Source organism: Macaca nemestrina, chromosome 19 (genome assembly GCF_043159975.1).
Source record: "Macaca nemestrina isolate mMacNem1 chromosome 19, mMacNem.hap1, whole genome shotgun sequence".
Taxonomy (NCBI): domain Eukaryota; kingdom Metazoa; phylum Chordata; class Mammalia; order Primates; family Cercopithecidae; genus Macaca; species Macaca nemestrina.
The window spans coordinates 46,151,591-46,173,428 of NC_092143.1; the positions used below are offsets into that span (position 1 = coordinate 46,151,591).

A 21,838-nucleotide genomic window follows, 5' to 3' on the forward strand; every position below is an offset into this window, starting at 1 on the left:
TGAGATGATTGATTTTTGTTTTTAATTCTGTTTATGTGGGGTATCACATTTATTGATTTGCATAAGTTAAACCATCCCTACATCCCTGCTATGAAACCCACTCAATCATGGATCATGGTGGATTATCTTTTTTTTTTTTTTCTTTTTTTTTAGACAGAGTCCCACTCTGTCACTTAGGCTGGAGTGCAGTGGCACTATTTCAGCTCACTGCAACCTCCGCCTCCTAGGTTCAAGTGATTCTCCTGCCTCAGCTTCCCGAGTAGCTGGGATTACAGGCGTGCGCCACAATGCCTGGCTAATTTTTGTATTTTTAGTAAAGAAGGGGTTTCGCCATGTTGGCCAGGCTCGTCTCGAACTCCTGACCTCAGGTGTTCTGCCCACCTGGGTTTCCCAAAGTGTTGGGATTACATGCATGAGCTTACCAAGCCCGGCCGGATTATCTTTTTGATATGTTGTTGGCTTTGGTTAGCTAGTATTTTGTTAAAGATTTAAGCATCCATGTTCATTGGGGATACTGGTCTGTAGTTTTCTTTTTTGGTTATATCCTCTCCTGGTTGTGGTATTAGGATGATCCTGGCTTCATAGAATGACTTAGGAAGAGTTCCCTCTTTCTCCATCTTGTGGAATAGTGTCAATAGGATTGGTACCAATTCTTTTTTGAATGTCTGGTAGAATTCTGCTGTGAATCCATCTGGTCCTGGCCTTTATTTGTTGGTAATTTTTAAATTACCATTTTAATCTCACTGCTTGATATTCATCTGTTCAGGGTATCTAGTTCTTCCTGATTTAAGCTAGGAGAGTTGTATCTTTCTAAGAATTTATCCATCTCTTGTAGGTTTTCTAGTTTATGCACATAAAGATGTTCATAGTATCCTTGAATGATCTTTTATATTTCTGTGGTTTCAGTTATCATATCTCCCATTTCATTTCTTATTGAGCTTATTTGGATTTTCTCCTTTTCTTGGTTAATTTTACTAATGGTCTATTAATTTTATTTATCTTTTTAAAGAACCAGGCTTCTGGTTCATTTATCTTTTGTATTTTTTTTTTTGTTTCAATTTCATTTGGTTCTGCTCTAATCTTGGTTATTTCCTTTCTTCTGTTGGGTTTGGGTTTGGTTTGTTCTTGTTTCTCTAACTCCTTGAGGTGTGACCTTAGATTATCTGTTTGTGCTCTTTCAGACTTTCTGATATAAGCATTTAGGCTATGAACTTTCCTCTTAGCACCACCTTTGCTGTATCCCAGAGGTTTTGATAGGTTGTGTCACTATTGTCATTTAGTTCGAAGAATTTTTTAATTTTCATCTTGATTTCATTTCTGACCCAATGATCATTCAGGAACAGGTTATTTAATTTCCATGTATTTGCATGGTTTTGGGGGTTCCTTTTGGAGTTGATTTCCAGTTTTATTCCACTGTGGTCTGAGAGATTGCTTGATATAATTTCCATTTTCTTAACTTTATTGAGGCTCATTTTGTGGCCTATCATATGGTCTATCTTGGAGAAAGTTCCATGTGCTGTTGAATAGAATGTATATCCTGTGGTTGTTAGATGGAATGTTCTGTATATATCTGTTAATTCCATTTGTTCTAGGGTATAGTTTAATTCCATTTTTTTGGTTGTTGTTGACTTTCTGCCTTGATGACCTCTCTAATGCTGTCAGTGTAGTGTTGAAGTCCCCCACTATTATTGTGTTGCTGTCTATCTCACTTTTTAGGTATATTAGTAATTGTTTTATACATTTGGGAACTCCAGTGTTAGATGCATATATGTTTAGGATTGTGATATTTTCCTGTTGGATGAGGCCTTTTATCATTAAATAATGTCCCTGTCTTTTTAAACTGCTGTCGCTTTAAAGTTTGTTTTGTCTGATGTAAGAATAGCTACTCCTGCTCACTTTTGGTGTCAATTTGCATGAAATGTCTTTTTCCACCCCTTTACCTTAAGTTTATGTGAGTCCTTATGTGTTAGGTGAGTCTCCTGAAGGCAGCAGATAGTGGTTGGTGAATTCTTATCTACTCTGCAATTCTGTGTCTTTTAAGTGGAGCATTTAGGCCATTTACACTTAATGTTAGTATTGACATATGAGGTACCATTCCATTCATCGTGCTGTTTGTTGCCTGTATACCTTGTTTTTTGGTTTTTATTTTTTAAATTGTAGTTTTGTTTTATAGGTCCTGTGATGTTTATGCTTTAAAGAGGTTCTGTTTTGATGTGTTTCCAAGATTTGTTTCAAGATTTAGAACTCCTTTTAGCAGTGCTTATAGTGGTGGCTTGGTAATGGCAAATTCTCTCAGCATTTATTTGTTTGAAAAAGACTGTATCTTTTCTTTGCATATGAAGGTTAGTTTCACTGGATACAAAATTGTTGGTTGATAATTGTTTTGTTGGAGGAGGCTGAAGATAGGCCCCCAATCCCTTCTAGCTTGTAGGATTTCTGCTGAGAAATCTGCTGTTAATCTGATAGGTTTTCCTTTATAGGTTACCTGGTGCTTTTGTCTCACAGCTCTTAAGATTATTTGTTTCATCTTAACTTTAGATAACCTGATGACAATGCATAGGTGATGATCTTTTTGTGATGAATTTCCCAGGTGTTCTTTGTGTTTCTTGTATTTGGATGTCTAGATCTTTAGCAAGTCTGGGGAAGTTTTCCTCGATTATTCCCCCAAATAGGTTTTCCAAACTTTCAAATGTCTGTTCTTCCTCAGGAACACTGATTATTCTAGGTTTGATCATTTAACATAATCCCAGACTGCTTTGAGGCTTTGTTCATATTTTCTTATTCTTTTTTCTTTGTCTTTGTTAGATTGGGTTAATTTGAAGACCTTGTCTTCGAACTCTGAATTTCTTTCTTCTACTTGTTCGATTCTATTGCGGAGACTTTCCAGAGCATTTTGCATTTCTATAAGTGTGTCAATTGTTTCCTGAAGTTTCTATTGTTTTTTATTTATGCTATCTATTTCATTGAATATTTCTCCCTTCACTTCTTATATCTTTTTTTGATTTCCTTACATTGGGCTTTGCATTTCTCTGGTGCCTCCCTGATTAGCTTAATAACTAACCTCCTGAATTCTTTTTCAGGTAAATCAGGGACTTCTTCTTGGTTTGAATCCATTGCTGGTGAGCTAGTGTGATTTTTGGGGGGTGTTAACCTTGTTTTGCCATATTACCAGAATTGGTTTTCTGGTTCCTTCTCATTTGGGTAGGTTCTGTCAGAGGGAAGGTCTACGGCTGAAGGCTGTTGTTCAGATTTTTTTTTTTCCCCACGGGGTGTTCCCTTGATGTAGAACTCTCCCCCTTTTCCTATGGATGTGGCTTCCTGAGAGACGAGCTGTAGTGATTGTTTTCTCTCTTTAGGATTTTGCAACCCAGTAAGTCTACCAGGCTCTGGGCTGGTGTTGGGGGTTTTCTGCACAGAGTCCAGTGATGTGAACCATCTGTGGGTCTCTCAGCCGTGGATACCAGCACCTGGTCTGGTGGAGGTGGCGAGGAGGTGAAATGGACTCTGTGAGGGTCCTTAGCTTTGGTGGTTTAATGTAGTATTTTTGTGCTACTTGGCCTCCTGCCAGGAGGTGGCGCTTTCCAGAGAGCATCAGCTGCAGTAGTATGGGGAAGGGCAGGTGGGCAGGGCCCTAGAACTCTCAAGAGTATATGCCCTTTGTCTTCAATTACCAGGGTGGGTAGGGAAGGATTATTGTGTGGGGGCAGGGCTAGGCATGTCTAAGCACAGACTCTCCTTGGGCAGGCCTTGCTGCTGCATCTACTGTGGGGGATGGGGATGAGGCTCCCAGGTCAATGGAGTTATGTTCCTTCAAGGATTATGGCTGTCTTTACTGTGTCATGCAGGTTGTCAGAGAAGTGGGGGAAAGCTGGCAGTCACAGGTCTCACCCAGCTCCCACAAAATCCGAAGGGCTGGTCTCATTTTTACTGTGCCCCCCGCCCCCCAACAGCACTGAGTCTGTTTCCAGGCAACTGGGGGAGCAGGGCTGAGGACTTGCCCCAGGATACCTGCCTCCCAGCTGCTGTAGCAAGTATGTCTTTCCTTCTTCCCCTGCCTGTGGAGTCTGCACACCAGATTCATGCCCTCCCCTGAGTTCTGACCAGGAAAGTTCTCCACCAGTTCAAATTGTTTCAAATTTCAACTGGAGATTTCCTTCTCCCTGTGGCCTTTTCCCAGTGCTTATGGCTGCCCTCCAGAAGGATCCGTGTGAGGCCAGGCAGAAATGGCTTGCTAGGGGACCCAGCAAGCTCACAGGTCTTTTCCCACTGCTTCCTCTTCCCTTGTATTTTGCTCGGCTCTCTAAATTGACTTGGCTCCAGGTAGGGTCAGAGTCTTCTCCTGTATTCTAGACCTTCAGTTTCCCCAGTTGGTGGGCCAGGGGGTGTGTTCAGGGGCAGACAATGTCCCTTTCCCACTTCTACAGTTTGGGCACTCAGAGTATTTGGTGTGTCTCCTGGGTCCTGCAGGAACAATCTGCTTCCTTCAGAGGGTCTGGGGGTCCCGTGAGGTTTCCTGATTTATTCCTGCAGTCATTCTGGAGCAAAAATTAATGATGCGAGCCTCCACATGCGGCTCTGTCCGTCGGAGTCAGAACTGCAATCTAGTCCTGCCTCCCACCCACCATGATCCCCTTATCTTTCTATTCTTTTACACTGTTTTCATTTTTCTGTTATCAGAATATATTAATTTATGGTAAAAATAGTTTTCCTTTATATTCAGCTCTTGAAGTATCTGCTCTTCACTACACCCAAACTAGCTAATTTGGCAAACTAATCCCTGGCAATGGGATACTACTGGACTGATAAATTTTCCCTTCCCAGATAAGTAGCTAATAATAACCAATAATTATAGTGGATTTACAATGTGCCCAGATTGGACTAAACTATTTGCTGGTTTAATCCTTATAGCAATTTCAAACAGTGAGTTTATTTTTATTTCCATTTTATAAATAAAACAGGTAGTTTTTAAAAAGCATTATTCAGGCCATCTATGTTTCCTGAATTTTTATCTTAATTTTTCTATCAAATGCTGAGAGAAGATGCTAAAATCTTCAAAACTGTACAAAAATCTATGGTTGTAGAATTGCACATATCTTCCTTTAGTTCTATCAATTTTTGTTTCATGTATTTTAAAGCTCTGTTATTAGGCACATGCACATACAAGATTGTTATGTTTTCCCGATGACATTTGAATCATTGTGAAATATCCCTCTTAATCTTTGGTAATACTTCTGTCTTGAATGATCTGGCTTTTTCTGGCATGGTATTGTATATACTTTTGCATCTATTTACTTCCAATCTATCTGTATAATTATATTCAAGGTGGGTCCCATTCACAGCCTTTCTTTAAATCTTACTTTTGTTTTTAAGCCATTACAACAAGCTCTGCTTTTTCCTTTTTTTTTTTTTTTTTTTTTTTAGCTAATTGGAATTTTTGGCCAACTAATATTTAATATAATTATTATGATGATTATATTTGGATACACCATTTTATTTCTTTTCTTTTTTGCCTGCTCTGATTTTTGTTCTTCTGTTCCTTCTTTCTTGTCTTTTTTTTTTTTTTTTTTTTTTTACAAAAGAAGCTCTTTTTTAAAAAATATTTTAGATTTACATAAAAGTTGCAAAAATAGTACAGAGAGTTCCTGTATACCTCTTACCCAGTTTCTGCTGAAGTTTAACATCTTACCTTATCATGGTACATTCGTCACAACTAAGAAACCATCATTAGTACAGTACTATTAATTAAGGGTCAGACTTTATTCATTTCCTTGTTTCTTCACAAATAACCTTTTTTTCCTGTTCCAGGAGCCAATCTAGGGTACCATATTGCATTTAGTGCCTTTAAAAATTATTATTTGGACATGTTTTAGAATTTCAGTTTAATTTACATTAATGTTTTTTCTATATATTATTGTATTTTTTTACCCAGTGCCCACTGTAAGAATCATGATATACATTCTTAACTTTTTGTAATCTAATTTGAGTTTACATTGTCCCACTTTGCATAAAATATACTAACCTTGCAATCATGTAGGTCCTCTTATACCTGCCCCCAGCATTTCCTTTGTGTTATGATTGCCATATGACATTTGTATACATTACACATCCTACAATGCAAGATCATAATTTTTGCCTTGAATAGTGATATATATTGGAAAGGAATTAGACTGGAAAAGCAGTCTTTTCTGTTTGCTAGTTTTGATGTTCTTTGTGTCTTTCTAAAGATCTATATTTTCATTTGATATCATTTATCTTCAGATAAAGAACTTTCTTTAGCATTTCTTATAATAAAGGTCTGCTAGTGATCAATTCTCTTCATTTTCTTTTATTTGGAAAGTCTTTATTCTGCTTTCATATTTGATAGATATTTTGGCCAGATATTAAATTCTGGGATGACAGATCTTTTTTGCTTTTAGTGCTTTGAGAATGTTGGTTCACTGTGTTGGCCTCCATTGTTTCTGATATGATAAATCAGCAGTCGTTTGACTCATTATTCCCCTCTGTGTAATGTGCTGTTTTTCTCTGCATGCTTTTGACACTTTATCATTCATTTGACTCTAATGTGCCTAGACATGGTTTTCTTTTATTTAACTTGATTGGGATTTGCTGAGCTTCTTAGATTTGTAAATTTATGTGTTTTGCCAAATTTGGGGACTTTTTGGCCATTATTTATTCAAATAATTTTTTCTACCCCATTTCCTCTGTTCTTCTAGGAGTTCAATTGTATGTATGTTAGACCTTTCAATACCATCCTTCAGGTACTATCATTTTTATCTCTGTCTTTCAGGTTGGATATTTTCTGTCGATATCTCTTTAGATTCACCTACTCTTTCATCTGTTTTAAAAAATTTTGTTAAGCCCCATCCAGTTAATTTTTTAAAATTAGATATTGTATTTTTTAATTATAGAATTTCCATTTGATTATATTTTTAGGTGTCTCTATGTGATGATACTACGTTTTAATCATTATAAGCACATTTTCCTTATGTCATTTAGTATAGTAAGAATTGCCATTTTAAAATAAATTTCTACTAATTTCAATATCTGTGTCATCTTGAGCTTGACTTTTGCCTATTTTATTTACTCCTGAGAATGCATCACATTTTCCTGTCTATCAATATGTCAGGAAATTTTGGATTGTACTCTGGACATTGTGAATGTCATATTATGGAGACTGGATTCCGTTGTATTCTTTCAGAGTTTTGAATTTTTTGTTTTAATAAGAAATAAACTTGGTAGGGTTCAAACTGCAAATTCTGTTTTTTTGAGTGGCCCCTCATATCTGTTTTCTGTTCTTTCACCCTTAGATAGGGTGCTTACAATCTCTCCTGTACATGGGTGGTTGGGGGTCAGGCAAAAATTGGGGCAGACTTTATACATGGAATTTGGGATTTTCTGTCTCTGGCTCTTTCCTTTTGAGGATTCTCCCTCACTTTCTAGCAGCTGGGGTTGCCCTCAAACTCTGTCTGCCACTTCTTCAGGCAAGAAAGATGGTGAGTTTCCTCTCAGTTTTAGCTGCCCCTCAGAACAGTGACTGCAGCTGACCCTCAGGCCAAAAGTGGTAAAAACAGGAGAATAACCTCATACTAATCCTTTCTTCCAAGTGTTAACTTCCCTCTGGAGCCTGCTTGCTCTTGTATACTCTCCAGGGCCTTCGGATAGATTTTGTCCTATCACAACCCCTGAGTTTATAGTTGTTATTGGCAGGAAGCTCAGTACAGTAAGCATTTACTCAGCCATACCAGAAGTGGAACTCGATCCAGATCCTGATTCCTGGCCACTGAGTTGTACTGACTGTCACATAGTAAAATGGCTCTTCTGGCCTCATCACATATTCTATAAAGGATCATTGCTCTGAGAAATGTCTCAAATGGTAAGTTTTCAGATACTATGTAAGGCTGATAATGTTTTTGGAGATGGGGACTTTTCTCAATGCTTTTCAAATTACAATGCCCAGTCCATCTATAGACAAGCACCCCCGCCACCACCTCCTTTTTTTCCTATAGAGAAAGTAATGACTGTGTACACAAACAGGAGATACTGACTCATGAAGGGCTAAGCTGGCCTTTGTTAGTGACTCACTATGCCTTAAGAAACTGGGGGAAGTGGCCATGTGGTCAGGCCACCTACTAATGCTTGGTTCTGACTTGAATAGATTTAGAGCAAATTGCCCCTGATTTGGGAAAGGAATAAACTTGATTTATCAGCTCATTAGAAGACATTTTCTGTTCACTTTTATTTACCATCAAGAGAGCATGAGATCTTAGGATGTGATTAGAAATGAGCAAATAAATGCAATTTGAATTAAGTCATTCAGTCATGTAGAGTGAGGGTGGGGTGGAAGGCGAGGGGAGGCACTAGGACAGAGTGGGGAAAGGTGTTGGGCACAATTGGGCCCTGCTGGGCTTAGTCCCTACCTCCTCCCTTCTCTGGACACTGGGATGGAGTTGGATGTTTGGGCAGTAGCTGGAAAGGACCAGAAATTTTTTTTTTTTTTGAAATGGAGTCTTGCTCTGTTGCCCAGCATGGAGTGCAGTGGTGTGGTCTCAGCTCACTGTAATCTCTGCCTCCCAGGTTCAAGAGAATCTCTTGCCTCAGCCACCTGAATAGCTGGAATAACAGGTCCACGCCACCATGCCTGGCTAATTTTTGTATTTTATTAGAGACAGGGTTTGGCCATGTTGGCCAGGCTTGTATTGAACTCTTGACCTCAAATGATCCACCTGCCTCGGCCTCCCAAAGTGCTGGGATTACAGACATGAGCCCCTGCGCCCAGCCTGGACCTGAGTCATAAAGATCAGTGCCAGCATTTGTTGTAGCTTCAGCTTTCCCTGACTGGAGAGTGTTGGGGACTTGGATTGTTCTGGGGAGTCTCCAAGGAAGGGCCACTCCACCACATCAGCACTCCACCAAGAGAGGATCACGGGGAACAGGAGGCAAGACGGGAGGGACTGCGGGTAGGAGGGAGTGGACACAGCAGGGTGAGGTGCCACAGGCCAAAACCAACCTTGCTGCCCCCTGTCAACCCTTCTGCCATCAGAGCTGATGAGGCAGGACCCAGAGAGCCCTCAGAGAGTGTAATAAAGCTCAGCCCTCCCTAGGGTGGGCACTGCTCCTGCCTTCCAGGAGAGCCCTGAAGATGGTGGATGCCAAAGCCGTCCCCTGGTGGCTGCAGCTGCCATCTGAACTCCCGCCAGTTGGCCTTCCTTCCTGTGGACTAAGTGGCTTCAGCTGCAGACAGCAAACTTCAGGAGGAGAAATACACTTTCTTGTACCCCTTCCTCCTGCGAGTGGGACTCTAAGTGATTAAGGGAGTAGGAGAAGGGGAGGAGCAGGGGGATTAAAGGCAGGGAAAGGAATGGAAGGGAGGGAGGGGAATGAATAAAACTGACAGGAATGACAAGAGGATGTGTCATGGAATTGTCACAAATTCTGGGTTGCAGACTGAGCTCAGTGCCATCCCCTCTTCCCTGGCACCACCTCCTCCAAGTTTGGGCAGGTCCTTTTCCTGCTGGTTTCCTGTTTCATAACTGTTGAGTTTTGCTCACCAGCACCCTCCATCAAATGTTTAAAAGCCAGCTACTGGGGAGGCCATGGGAGGAGGATTGCTCGAGCTCAGGAGTTCAAGACCAGCCTGGACAACATAATGAGACCCTGTCTCAAAAAACAAACACACAGGACCAGATGCGGTGGTTCATGCCTGTAATCCTAGCACTTTGGGAGGCCGAAGCGGGCAGATCACTTGAGGTCAGGAGTTCAAGAACAGCCTGGCCAACATGGTGAAACCTTGTCTCTACTAAAAATACAAAAATTAGCCAGGTGTGGTAGCATGCACCTGTAATCCTAGCTACTCTGGAGGCTAAGGCACGAGGACTGCTTGAACCCGGGAGGCAGAGGTTGCAGTAAGCTGAGATTACACCACTGCACTCCAGCCTGGGTGACAGAGTGAGACTCCGTCTCAAAAAAAAAAAACAAAAACAAAAACAAAAAAACCCCAAAAAACAACCCCCCATTCAAAAAACAAAAGCCCAAACACAAAACAAAAAAACTTAAGAAAGTAGGGGGAGGATGCTTTGGAGTCTATACACCACCTCTTTTAAAAATGCTCACCTGAATTTCCCGCAAAAACTGTTCCCTCCTTCCAAACAGTTATCAAGACTCTCACCTTCTAAGAGACTTGCCCTAACTGGAGTGCTGGAGCCTGAACTTTCTTTGAACATCATTTGATCTCAGATGCAGCCAGTCCTGTGCACAGCCTGACGGGATGGAATGTTCAGGGTCCCCATGTGATTCCCTGGCTGGCCTAGCTGAGGGACACAGCTCTCCCCAGGCAGAGAAGGCAGCACAGGAGGAAGAAGCTCCAATATTGAGAGTGTGAGGACTGCAAATTCATCAAGAGCTGGCACCTCCAACCACAATGTGCAGTTATGGATCAACAAAACCAGCTTTTGTTTTAATTTTTGACTTTTTTATTTTTAGCTTTTTCCTCCCCAGCCATCATGGTGTTGCATGCCCATTGTAGAAATCTGAGAAAATGATAAAGAGGTTCATGAAAACTGTCTATGAACTTACTACCTACTGTATTTTTTCATCTATTTTTTTTCTTTTATACCTGAGATAAAATAGTGTATACTACTTTTTTTTTCTTTTTGTGAGAGAGGGTCTTAGTCTGTTGCCCGGGCTAGTCTTGAACTCCTGGCTCAAGGGATCCTCCTGCCTCAGCCTCCTGAGTGGCTGAGATTATAGGTATGCACCACACATTCAGCTGTCCTGTTTATGCTACTTTAAAAACTTAACTCCATGTCAATAGAACTTTCCCATGACATTAAAACTCTGTAAGCATCATTTTCAATGGCTGCATGACAACCTGCCAAAAGTATATGCTTATTTTGCTTAACAAATCTGCTTATTTTTTTATATTTGAGTTGTTTCCAACTCTACCTTACTTTTAAGTTATTATAAGTAAATCTGAAATGAACATTTTGGTGCACAAGTCCTTTAGGACAGACTTCCAGAAGTGTGATGACCAGGACAGGTTTCCCTTAAGCCTAGGAGGCTGAGTCTCAACCTCCATTCCTCTGCCCTGTATGTTCTTAAGCCAGTTACTGTCTTCCACCTCACTATTTCCCCAAAGTTTATATCAGCTTACATTCCCACCAGCCCTGGGTGGAAATTCAGGTTATTTTGAGAGGTGATTTGCAAGCTGGAAAAACCCTTCTGTTGCTGTAATCACAAGGAAAGTCACACATCTCCCTGACCTCCCATCACGCCCAGTTTCCTGAGCCTGTCCCCAAAACAATGACACGATTAACGATCACAAGAGAATCAACGAATCTGTAGTAAATTTCAACTTCATTCTGAGTGTTTTGCATGAGTAATCTTTGCATGAGTAATGCAACCCTGACAGATTTCAATATTCCCCGTTTCAGTTGTATAGATGAAGAAGCAGAGGCTCAGAGATAGGAACTTGCCTAAGGGCACACAGGTGGTGAGAGTCAGAGATGTTGGCTGGCTCCTAAGACCTGTGCTCTTGCCACAAACTACAGGATTTTAAAAAAGAGAGGCGAGGACTTGTGGCTGAATGCTGAGGATCGAATTGCTAAGAGTTTGAGAGTCATTTGCGAGTCAAGGGAGGTGGGACCTGGTGAGGTTTCCTGGATTTTGGTTTCCGTTGTGGTTTTGGTGCTAACATTTGGGTCACCTGCCACATAGATGGAGGCCAACAGGTGGTGGCTCAAGGCTGTGCCGCTGGAAGGACAGGTCTTGTTATGCTTCTGATGTAGGCAGAGACTTTCCAAAACTTCCCAAAATTTCGATCCCAATTACCTGGTCTAGGCTGCAGGGCCCTCAGGACTGGGTTTCCCTGAATTGAGATAGTGTAGCTGCTCTACTGCTCTGAAAAACAAGACACTTTCAACTTAATATCCTTGGATATCTAACTTCCTGCAAACACACATTTAATAGCTGCAAAAATATGACTGTATATATACTCGTCTGTGTACAATTTTCCCCCTTTTATTGTTTTTTTGATTTGCTCTTTATTCCTCCTTTTTTTCCCTTCCTCCTGTAACCGCCCAGTGGTTCCCTTCCTCTTGTAACAGCTGGGCTGTGTCTTGCCTGCTGCCTAGACAGAGCTGACTTATCAAGACAGGGGAATTGCAATAGAGAAAGAGTAATTCACACAGAGAGCAGGCTGTGGAGGAGATCAGAGTTTCATTACTACTCAAATCAATCTCCCCGAACATTTGGGAATCAGAGTTTTTAAGGATAATTTGGTGGGTGGGGGAAGTCCTGTGTGTCGAGAGTGCTGATTGGTTGGGTTGGAGATGAAATCATGGGAAATTGAAGCTATCCTCTTGTACTGAGTCAGTTCCTGGGTGGGGGCCATAAGATGAGACGAGCCAGTTTATTGATCCGGGCGGTAGTACCAGCTAATCCATCAAGTGCAGCGTCTGCAAAATATGTCAGGCACTGACTGATTTTGGGAGCAGTTTAGGGAGGGTCAGAATCTTGCAGCCTCCATCTTCATGACTCCTAAACCATTATTTCTTTCTTTCTTTCTTTCTTTTTTAAATTATGTTTTAACTTCTAGAATACATGTGTACAACATGCAGTTTTATTACATAGGTATACATGCGCCATGTTGGTTTGCTGCACCCATCAACTCGTCATTTACATTAGGTATTTCTCCTAATGCTATCCCTCCCCCAGTCCCCCACCCCGTGACAAGCCCTGGTGTGTGATGTTCCCCACCTTGTGTCCAAGTGATCTCATTGTTCAATTCCCGCCTATGAGTGAGAACATGCGGTGTTTGGTTTTCTCTCCCTGTGATAGTTTGCTGAGAATGATAGTTTCCAGCTTCATCCATGTCCCTGCAAAGGACATGAACTCAATCTTTTTTATGGCTGCATAATATTCCATGGTGTATGTGTGCCACATTTTCTTAATCCAGTCTATCACTGATGGACACTTGGGTTGGTTCCAAGTCTTTGCTATTGTGAATGGTGCCACAATAAACATATGTGTGCATATGTCTTTATAGTAGCAGGATTTATAATCCTTTAGGTATATACCCAGTAATGGGATTGCTAGGTCAAATGGTATTTCTAGTTCTAGATCCTTGAGGAATCACCACGCTGTCTTCCACAATGGTTGAACTAGTTTACAGTCCCACCAACAGTGTAAAAGTGTTCCTATTTCTCCACATCCTCTCCAGCATCTGTTTTTTCCTGACTTTTTAATGATTGTCATTATAACTGGCATGAGATGGTATCTCATTGTGGCTAAACCATAATTTCTAATCTTGTAGCTAATTTGTTAGTCCTACAAAGTCAGCCTAGCCCCCAGGCAAGAAGGGGGTTTGTTCTGGGAAAGGGTTGTTACTGTCTTTGTTTTAAACTTTAAACTATAAACTAAGTTATTCCCAAAGTTAGTTCAGCCTATGCCCAGGAATGAACAAGGACAGTTTGGAGGTGAGAAGCAAGATGGGGTTGGTTAGGTCAGATCTCTTTCACTGTCTCAGCTATAATTCTGCAATGGCAGTTTCACTCCTTCCACGTCATCATCCTGCCCCCAACCTCAGGTAAACCACGTTTACAACTATTCACTCTGCCATATTTCTTCATGCCATATACGTGTGTATATATGTAATAGATATGTATACATATAATACAAGCATCTATATGTACATATAAACATTTACATATACAGCATTTTGAAGTGATTAACTTATTAAAATGGATCAAGTTATGAACATTTGACTGTGGTTTGGTTTTCTTACTCAATGATGTTTGCTGAAGACTTTTTTAAGCCATTTGTTATGTCTTATTCATTCTTTTAAATAATGGCACAATATTTCATGGTGTGGGTATACCCACATTTATTTAGCTATGTCTCTATTAATGGCAATTTCATTTGTTTTCATTTTCCCCCACTATGAACAATCCTGTAAGAAACACCCTCACACATATATCCTCAAATACTGGCAATTTTATTTTTATAAGATGGATTCCCAGAAGTGTAATTGTTAGGCCAAAGGGCATATACAGTTTTTGTTTTTGTTTTTGTTTTTGTTGTTGTTGTTGTTTTGAGATGGAGTCTTGCTCTGTCACCCATGCTAGAGTGCAGTGGCGCAATCTTGGCTCACTGCAACTTCTGCCTCCTGAGTTTAAGCGATTCTCCTGCCTCAGCCTCTCCAGTAGCTGGGATTATAGGTGCCTGCCACCACGCCCTGCTAATTTTTGTATTTTTAGTAGAGATGGGTTTTCACCATGTTGGCCAGGCTGGGCTCAAACTCTTGACCTCAGGTGATCCACTCATCTCGGCCTCCCAAAGTGCTGGGATTACAGGCATGAGCCACTACGCCTGGCCATATAGTTTTAATTTTAGTGAAAGCCCCAGTTGGCTATCAAAAATGATTCTAATATGTCACATTTCCACTATAATAGAGGAAAATACCACCTATTTCTCTACATCCACATCAGCAATAGGAGTTTTAAGTGTTAATTTTCTTTTCTCATCAGAAGGGCGTACGATGATGTTTTGTAACTATGTCACATTTATTTCCATGTCTGTGAGTGAATCTGAGCATGTTTGCTGGATTTTTGGGTTTGCTCCTCTATGGGTTTTTAAATAATTTGATTTGTCCACTTTTCTTTGTGATGATTGTCTTTTTCTTGTCACACTTGTAAGAGCTGTTTGCATGTTTTAAGAACTAACTTTATATCATCTGCATTATAAAGATTTTCCTTTGGACAACTGCATTACTGTACAGTTGACCCTTGAATAATATGGGTTTTAACTGCATGAGTCCACTTATATGCAGATTTTTTTCAATCAAAAGTGGATCAAAAATACAGTACTTATGGGATGCAAAAATTCCATATACAAAGGGCCAACTTTTTATATATGCCAGTTCTGCAGGACTGACTTTTGGTATAAGAGGGGGTCCTGAAACCAATCCCCTGCATACACTAAGGGACAATTGTAGTTTGTTTATGGAACCTTTTACTGTACAAAAGTTCTTGTTTTCTTTGTAATTTTTAATGGTCAAAATATGCCCATTTTTTTTTTTTCTTTCCCATCTTTTTTTTTTTTTTTTTAAATAGCTTCTAAGTTCTCAGTCTTGGTTATGAAGGCCTTCTCTGCTATTTCATATATATCATGTCTTAGTCTGCTTGGTTTGTCATTACAAAACACTGTAGACTGGGTGGATTAAACATCAGAAATTTATTTCTCACCATTCTGGAGGCTGGGATGTCCAAGATCAAGGTGCTGGCAATTTCAGTTTCTGGTGAGGACTCTCTTCTTGGTTTTCAGATGGCCACCTTCTTGCTGTGTCCTCACATAGCAGAGACAAAGTAAGAGAGAGAGAAAGAGGGAGAAAGTGAGTGAGGGAATGAGAGAGCTCATGAGTGCTCTGGTGTCTCTTCCTCTTCTTATAAAGACATTAATCTAATCATGAAGGCCTCACCCTCATAGCCTCATCTGACCCTAATCACCTCCCAAAGGCCCCACCTCCTGCTGCCATTACACTTGGGGTTTGTGCTTTAACATACGAATTTGGAGGTGGTACACAAACACTCAGTCAATAACATATTGTCTACCAGATTCTCCTTGTGAGATTTTTATTTCATTTCTGTAATACAGGAATGAGCACTACTTAAGATAAACAACTCCAAAGCCTCAGTGGCCAGCACAAGAGAGGCTTAGTTTTCAATCAGTCTTATCAGGTGTGGGACAGTCAACCCTGAGCAATGAGTTGGGGACCCAGATCCCTTCCATTTGTGATGGATCTTCAACATGTGACTCCCACAGTCACTGCAGAAGAGGAAGAGGGAGCAAGAGAAAGGACAACTACTCAAGGGACTTTTTTGTGTTCTCTGTTACTTCCTCCTATATTCCATTGCATGGAACCCAGCCCCATGGTCTCAACCAAACTGGAAGAGAGGCTGGGAAATGTCTTTCTCAGTGCTCAGAAAGAGGAAAAGTCAGAAGCTAGCCAGCCTATACCATATTTACTTTTAATAGTCAACATTTTAATTCAAGTGGGGTTAAAAATATATAGTATAAGACATATGTGTTCATTTTTATTTTCTTCCAGATAGTTGCAGCAGCAGCAGCACCACTACCATCATATATTAGCTTATTCTCTTTCTGCTGAATTGAATTACTGCTTTAAATTTTTTAAATTTTTTTTATTTTCCACATGAAAGCTTTTAGTTTATTAATCTGCTCATCAAAAATCCACACGATGTCTGCAGATGATGTCACTGTAGCATCTTTACTCCTTTGGCTTTTTGCCAGCACCAATATTGGTCTTTGCAGTGTCCCTGACTTTCTTCATTCTGTTCTTGTGCTTCTTTCGCTGCTTTCGTGAGGTCTTTTTCTTCTCATACAGGCCATGTCTTGCAAGTCTATGTTTGTACCCAGGCTGGCGTGCGGTAGCTATTCACAGGTGTGATCATAGTTCATGCCAGCTTTGATCTCCTGAGCTCAATCCATCCTCTCACCTTGGCCTCTCCAGTATCTGGGACTATAGGTATGTCTCATGCTCTCGACTTCCGGTGTGTTCTTAACCTACTGGATTGCATTTTTAAAATCTTTCTAGCCTCTGTGGAATTCTCTTCCTTTCCCACTGGCTCATATGCCTCTTTTAAAAATCCAACATTTATTTATTTATTTATTTATTTATTTATTTATTTATTTGAGACAGGGTCTTGCTCTGCCGCCCAGGCTGGAGTGCAATGGTGCCATCTCTGCTCACTGCAACCTCCGCCTCCTGGTTTCAAGCGATTTTCCTGCCTCAGCCTCCTGAGTAGCAGGGATTACAGGTGCACACCACCACACCCAGCTAATTTTTGTATTTTTAGTAGAGAAGGGGTTTCACCATGTTGGTCAGGCTGGTCTCAAACTCCTGACCTCATGATCTGCCAGCCTCGGCCTCCCAAAGTGCTGGGATTACAGGCGTGAGCCACCGTGCCTGGCAACATTTTTAGTTGTGCTGTATGGAAGGTCTTTTGCTGAGCATCTTGCCAGCTACATGATTGGAAAATCTGACCTGCCATCATGTAGCATATTTTTATGTGCTGCTTATTTTTATGTGGCCAACTTTTGTTCAGTTTCTCTCAGTGTAGCATCCTCTGCTACACACTGTGGGACACAAAAATAAATAAACGTTGGTCCTCTCTCTCAGGGAAGCTTATGCTCTAACAAGGAGATGCAAGAAGAGATGGGGTTTGAAGGCCTTGCTGAGTGCAAGAAACTCTGTTCTGAACTGTGTCAGCAAGTTGAGGTGCAGATGGGCTGCCCTTCAGGAACTATCTCCAGGCAGTTCTCAGCCTGAGGGAGTTTTTCCTTCATCTGAATTGAAATCTCCTCCCCCCAATCTCAGCTCTGCCCTTAGGAACTCTGCCGAAGCAATCCAGCCCTGCAGATTTTGAAGACACACATAGTTTGCCTGTGGTGTTTTGTTTTGTTTTCAGCTGCCTCTTAGTCTCATCTCTATTTGGGAGAATTCCCCAGTTTGTGCAACTTAGTGGGAGGTGTCCCTTCCCAATATGGCATCTGCAAAGGGCCAGCTTATCTCTGTGCCTTTGGCAGCTTAGTGTGGGTTCATGACTAAGTCTGGGCTGTTGGAGGATCCCACCTGGACTCTGAACCTAGAAGGAAAATGCAATTTGCAGGGACAAGTTATAGGTTACTGATCATTAAAGGTAGAGACAAGAGTCCAGAGACAGTGGCGGCAACAGTCCAGTGGAACCAACAGTGCCAGCAGCGCCCTCCCAACTAGGCTGCCCCTCGTGGCTATACCGGTTGTATGACTTTCTGCCCAGCCTCCCTGGTTTGCCTTCCAAGCCTAGTTCCCCAGCATTCCAGTCATTTCTATGATCTACTAATATGTTTTTTTTTTTTTTGATACAGGGTCTCACTCTGTTGCCCAGGCTGGAGTGCAATGGCATGATATCACCTCACTGCGACCTCTGCCTCCTGGGTTCAAGTGATTCTCCTGCCTCAGCCTCCTGAGTAGCCAGGATTACAAGGCACCCACCATCATGCCTGGCTAATTTTTGTATTTTTAGTACAGATGGGGTTTCACCATGTTAGCCAGGCTGGTCTCAAACTCCTGGCCTCAAGTGATCTGCCTGCCTCGGTCTTGCAAAGTGCTGGGATTACAGGCATGAGCCACCGCACCTGGCTGATCTACCAATATGTTCTTTTTTTGCCTAAGTTAGCCAGAGTTGATTTTTATTATTGGCAAGAGCTACAACTGGTACAAAAGCTCATATGCCCTGTATCACCCCCTCTTTCCATTATAATACCAAATATTGCTGCCGTGACCTCTGCCCTTGCGTGAGGGTTGCCAGCCATTAGAATGTTCTCAGATATCAAAGGAGCTCACTCCATCGTAGGGTAGACAGTAGAGGCTTGTCCAGGACCTTACCTAAGGCCAGCACTGCCCCTCTACTAACTGTTCCTGGGGGCACATATGCAACCAATTCCATGGAAGGTATACAAAGACCTTGGTGTACCTTATTTAAGTACAATAAACAGTTACTACCATTAATCCAAATTTGCTTCCATTGAGAAGGAAAAAAGATTTGCATAGAAGCGTCTGGGTACTCAGGTCTATGTTGGGGATTTTTCAGAGGGTCTTTCAAAACACTCCTTGTCCCCTTTAAATAAATGTATGTTTCCTTTTCAAATATGTCCTGTTTTCCATAATTTACCAAATATTACTGTTGATAAATCTGATGATGCTTAAGACATTTATTTTAAAATGATAGGGTGCAAAATATTTGAGCCTGGAGACAAACTGAGAGTACCTAGGGGCTCTCTGGTTCTTTCTGCTGAGTATGGATATTAGTCCCAGTACATGGCCAAAGGGAGAGGCTTGGCTAATTGTGGAACCCAAATTCTAGGCAATAGTGATTGGTTCTAACTGTGAAAACTGAAGTATGGTCAGACCCCTTTCCTGGGATTGGTCTAGAGACACTGGAAGAGAGAAATTCTTTCTCTCCTGGGTTTGCTGGGCTGCAGGTGGGCATCTTCCCGCCCTGAAGATGGAAGCCTAGGGAGACAAGCAGAGATAAGAAAGATTGAGAGAAAGCAAATGGGAGGGAAAGGACAAAACAGTGCAATAGTGACATAGGAAGATGGAGAGAGACAGGCAGTGTCCTAACTGCGCCGAGACTCACCGAGGCTCTTTCTGGCCAGGAGCCCACATCCTGCAGTTCTTCTGATTCAGAGAGTGACACCAACCACTCTTCTTTCCAGAACCCCCTCCCTCCTCTCTGTCAACTGATAGCAGTTGGGTTTATGTTACTTGCATCCAAGAGTCCTCATTAAAATCCATATTAGGCTGGAATTCATAGTGGTGTCTGTTGGGCCCTTTCCAACTTGAGGACAGTTTCCTGTGGTGGAGACAAGGTGTTCAGAGAGAGATGTTGCTGAGTTCTGATTTCTCTTTGTCAGTCCTCAACATTGGAGCCTGCTTTTCAGGCCACAGGCCTTCCTCTTCCTTGATTTTCTGCTCTGAGCACAACTTTACTGGCCTCTCTGGGGTCTTTAGCAGTTTTCATAAGTCCTGTTCACTCTGGACTTTGGATATGTCTATGCTATTCTTAGAATTTTCTATCTAAACTTTCAAAGCTCTTTCATTTTATGGATTTGTTCATGTATTATTAATTTTGAAGCATACATATATATGTAATCATAAAAGCAATCTCTGTTTATTATTAACAACAACAAAAAAAAAACCCATGAAAATCCAGAAATGACCAAAAGATGGCTGGTCCTGGTGGTGTGTGCCTTGTAGTCCTAGCTACTTGGGAGGCCAAGGCAGGAGGATTGCTTGAGCCCAGGAATTTGAGGCTGCAGTGAGCTATGATCATGTCACTGCACTCCAGGATGGTGACAGAGCCAGATTCTGCCTCTAAATAAAGATAAAAATAAATGAACAAAGAGAAAAAATGTCAAATAATAATATAATCTCTACACTCAAAGGAAAATATTGTTAATATTTTTATATGTAGTTTTCTCTTTTTTTTCTATACATATCTGGTCTATGGTATTTTAAAATCCACTTCCAGGCTGGATATAGTGGCTCATGCCTGTAATCCCAGCACTTTGGGAGGCTGACTCACTTGAGGTCAGGAGTTCGAGACCAGCCTGGCCAATATGGTAAAACCCCTGTCTCTACTAAAATTACAAAAATTAACTAGGCATCATGGCACATCCCTGTAATCCCAGCTACTTGGAAGGCTGAGGCAAGGAAATCACTTGAACCCGGGAGGCAGAGGTTGCAATGAGCTGAGAACATGCCACTGCACTCCAGCCTGGGCGACAGAGTGGGACTCTATCTCAAATAAATAAATAAATAAAATCTACTTTCAACAGTAGGTGAGAAATCACTGCCTCCCAAGGATGTCACTTTCATGGCTCTGGTTGGTTATTTCTTTTTACTCAGATATAAACACCGAGAAACCATACCACTTCCTCTTGTTATTGCCTCTGTTTTCCAACTTAAATGATAGAGAGACAAGATAATACCTTATTAGGCACTACAACTTTAGCAGAACTTGACTTCTTGGGGAGGCCCCTTTACCATCTCTATCTGCCAGCTTGATGCATCTTCATTTACTTTAGGAGGTCTGTTAAGGGAGAATCCCATGCTTTTGATCTGGCTGTGGATGTGTTTGTGTGTGCATTTCTAGCATGAGTACATATCTGTTTTTACTCGTACCCTCACTGAAATAACAGCCTTTTCAGGTTAATAGATTTTCATACATGGGCACACTTTTGTGCCCTTTGGTGCTGCTTCCCATTCTTCTAGTTTAGGAGTATTACAGTCTCAGTCTCTGGGGGGGAGCAGGTCTGGATTGAACTACTGTTTTGGGCACTTAGTTCCTTGACCCAGAACAAGGTATTTAGCCTCTCAGATCTGATACTGCTCGGATCTGAGGAATGGGAGTAAGACGATCTGAAAGAGTCAGGGTTCTGCTTCCATGAAGAAGGCAGTAATACTCAGGAATCTCAGGAATCCAGGGAAGAATTCCCTCAAGTAAGCATTGTCATAAGCACAAAACAAAGTCCCAACCTCTCCTGTGACCCAGAGCCTAAAACTCATTTTAGGAAGGATGAACTTTTTCTCTAGAACCAGAGATAGGACAATATAGTCCCCTTGGAGCTGTACTAGACTGAGGGGTCAGTGACTGATAGGACATCTTACAGAAGTATTTGGATAAGAGGTAAAGGAACAGGGCTGAGTGAGGAGTAGGAGTGGGGATCATAAGGAATTGGGGTGCAGCAGGGCACAGACAGAGAGTCCTGCCTATGGATGCCCTGGTGGTTGTTTAATCCTTTGCTGTCTCCTGAACACACTGTTTACTGAGCCAGATGCCTTGAGGTACGGGCTTGCCCATGTTCACATTTGCTGTCCTGAGCATTCTTTGTACACAATAAAATGGATGGTATTAAGGTCTTGGAAGCAATTAGATTTCAAGGAACCATCTCCTACCAGGATATGCATTAACAACCTTCAGTGGATCTGGGCCCACAGGGCACCTATTATTTACCTGAAAGAGCCCCCCAGAAGAGGGTGGGGCCTTAAGTTTCATCTTGGAAACATACTGGCACCAGGAGGACCACAAACCCCACTCTCCCTCCCTTCCTCCACTTACAAGTGTGGGAGCTGGGAGGTTGGGCTATGAGGCTGGAAGTCCCCTAAAGCTGTTATGAGTACAAAAGAACATACAGTTCCCTGGCACCTGTCATCTGCCTGCTCAGTAAGGGTGAGGGCTGGTACCTTCTCTTGCTCCTGAGACCCAGGTAGCAAAGG

General features: G+C 41.6%; 1 long non-coding RNA gene across 6 annotated transcripts in view; it reads left to right on the forward strand.

The window, feature by feature from the left end:
- The window catches only part of LOC105499544 (uncharacterized), a 228,556-nt gene that overhangs the window by 11,290 nt on the left and 195,428 nt on the right, over positions 1–21,838 (forward strand). The gene's annotated exons all lie outside the window — the stretch shown is intronic.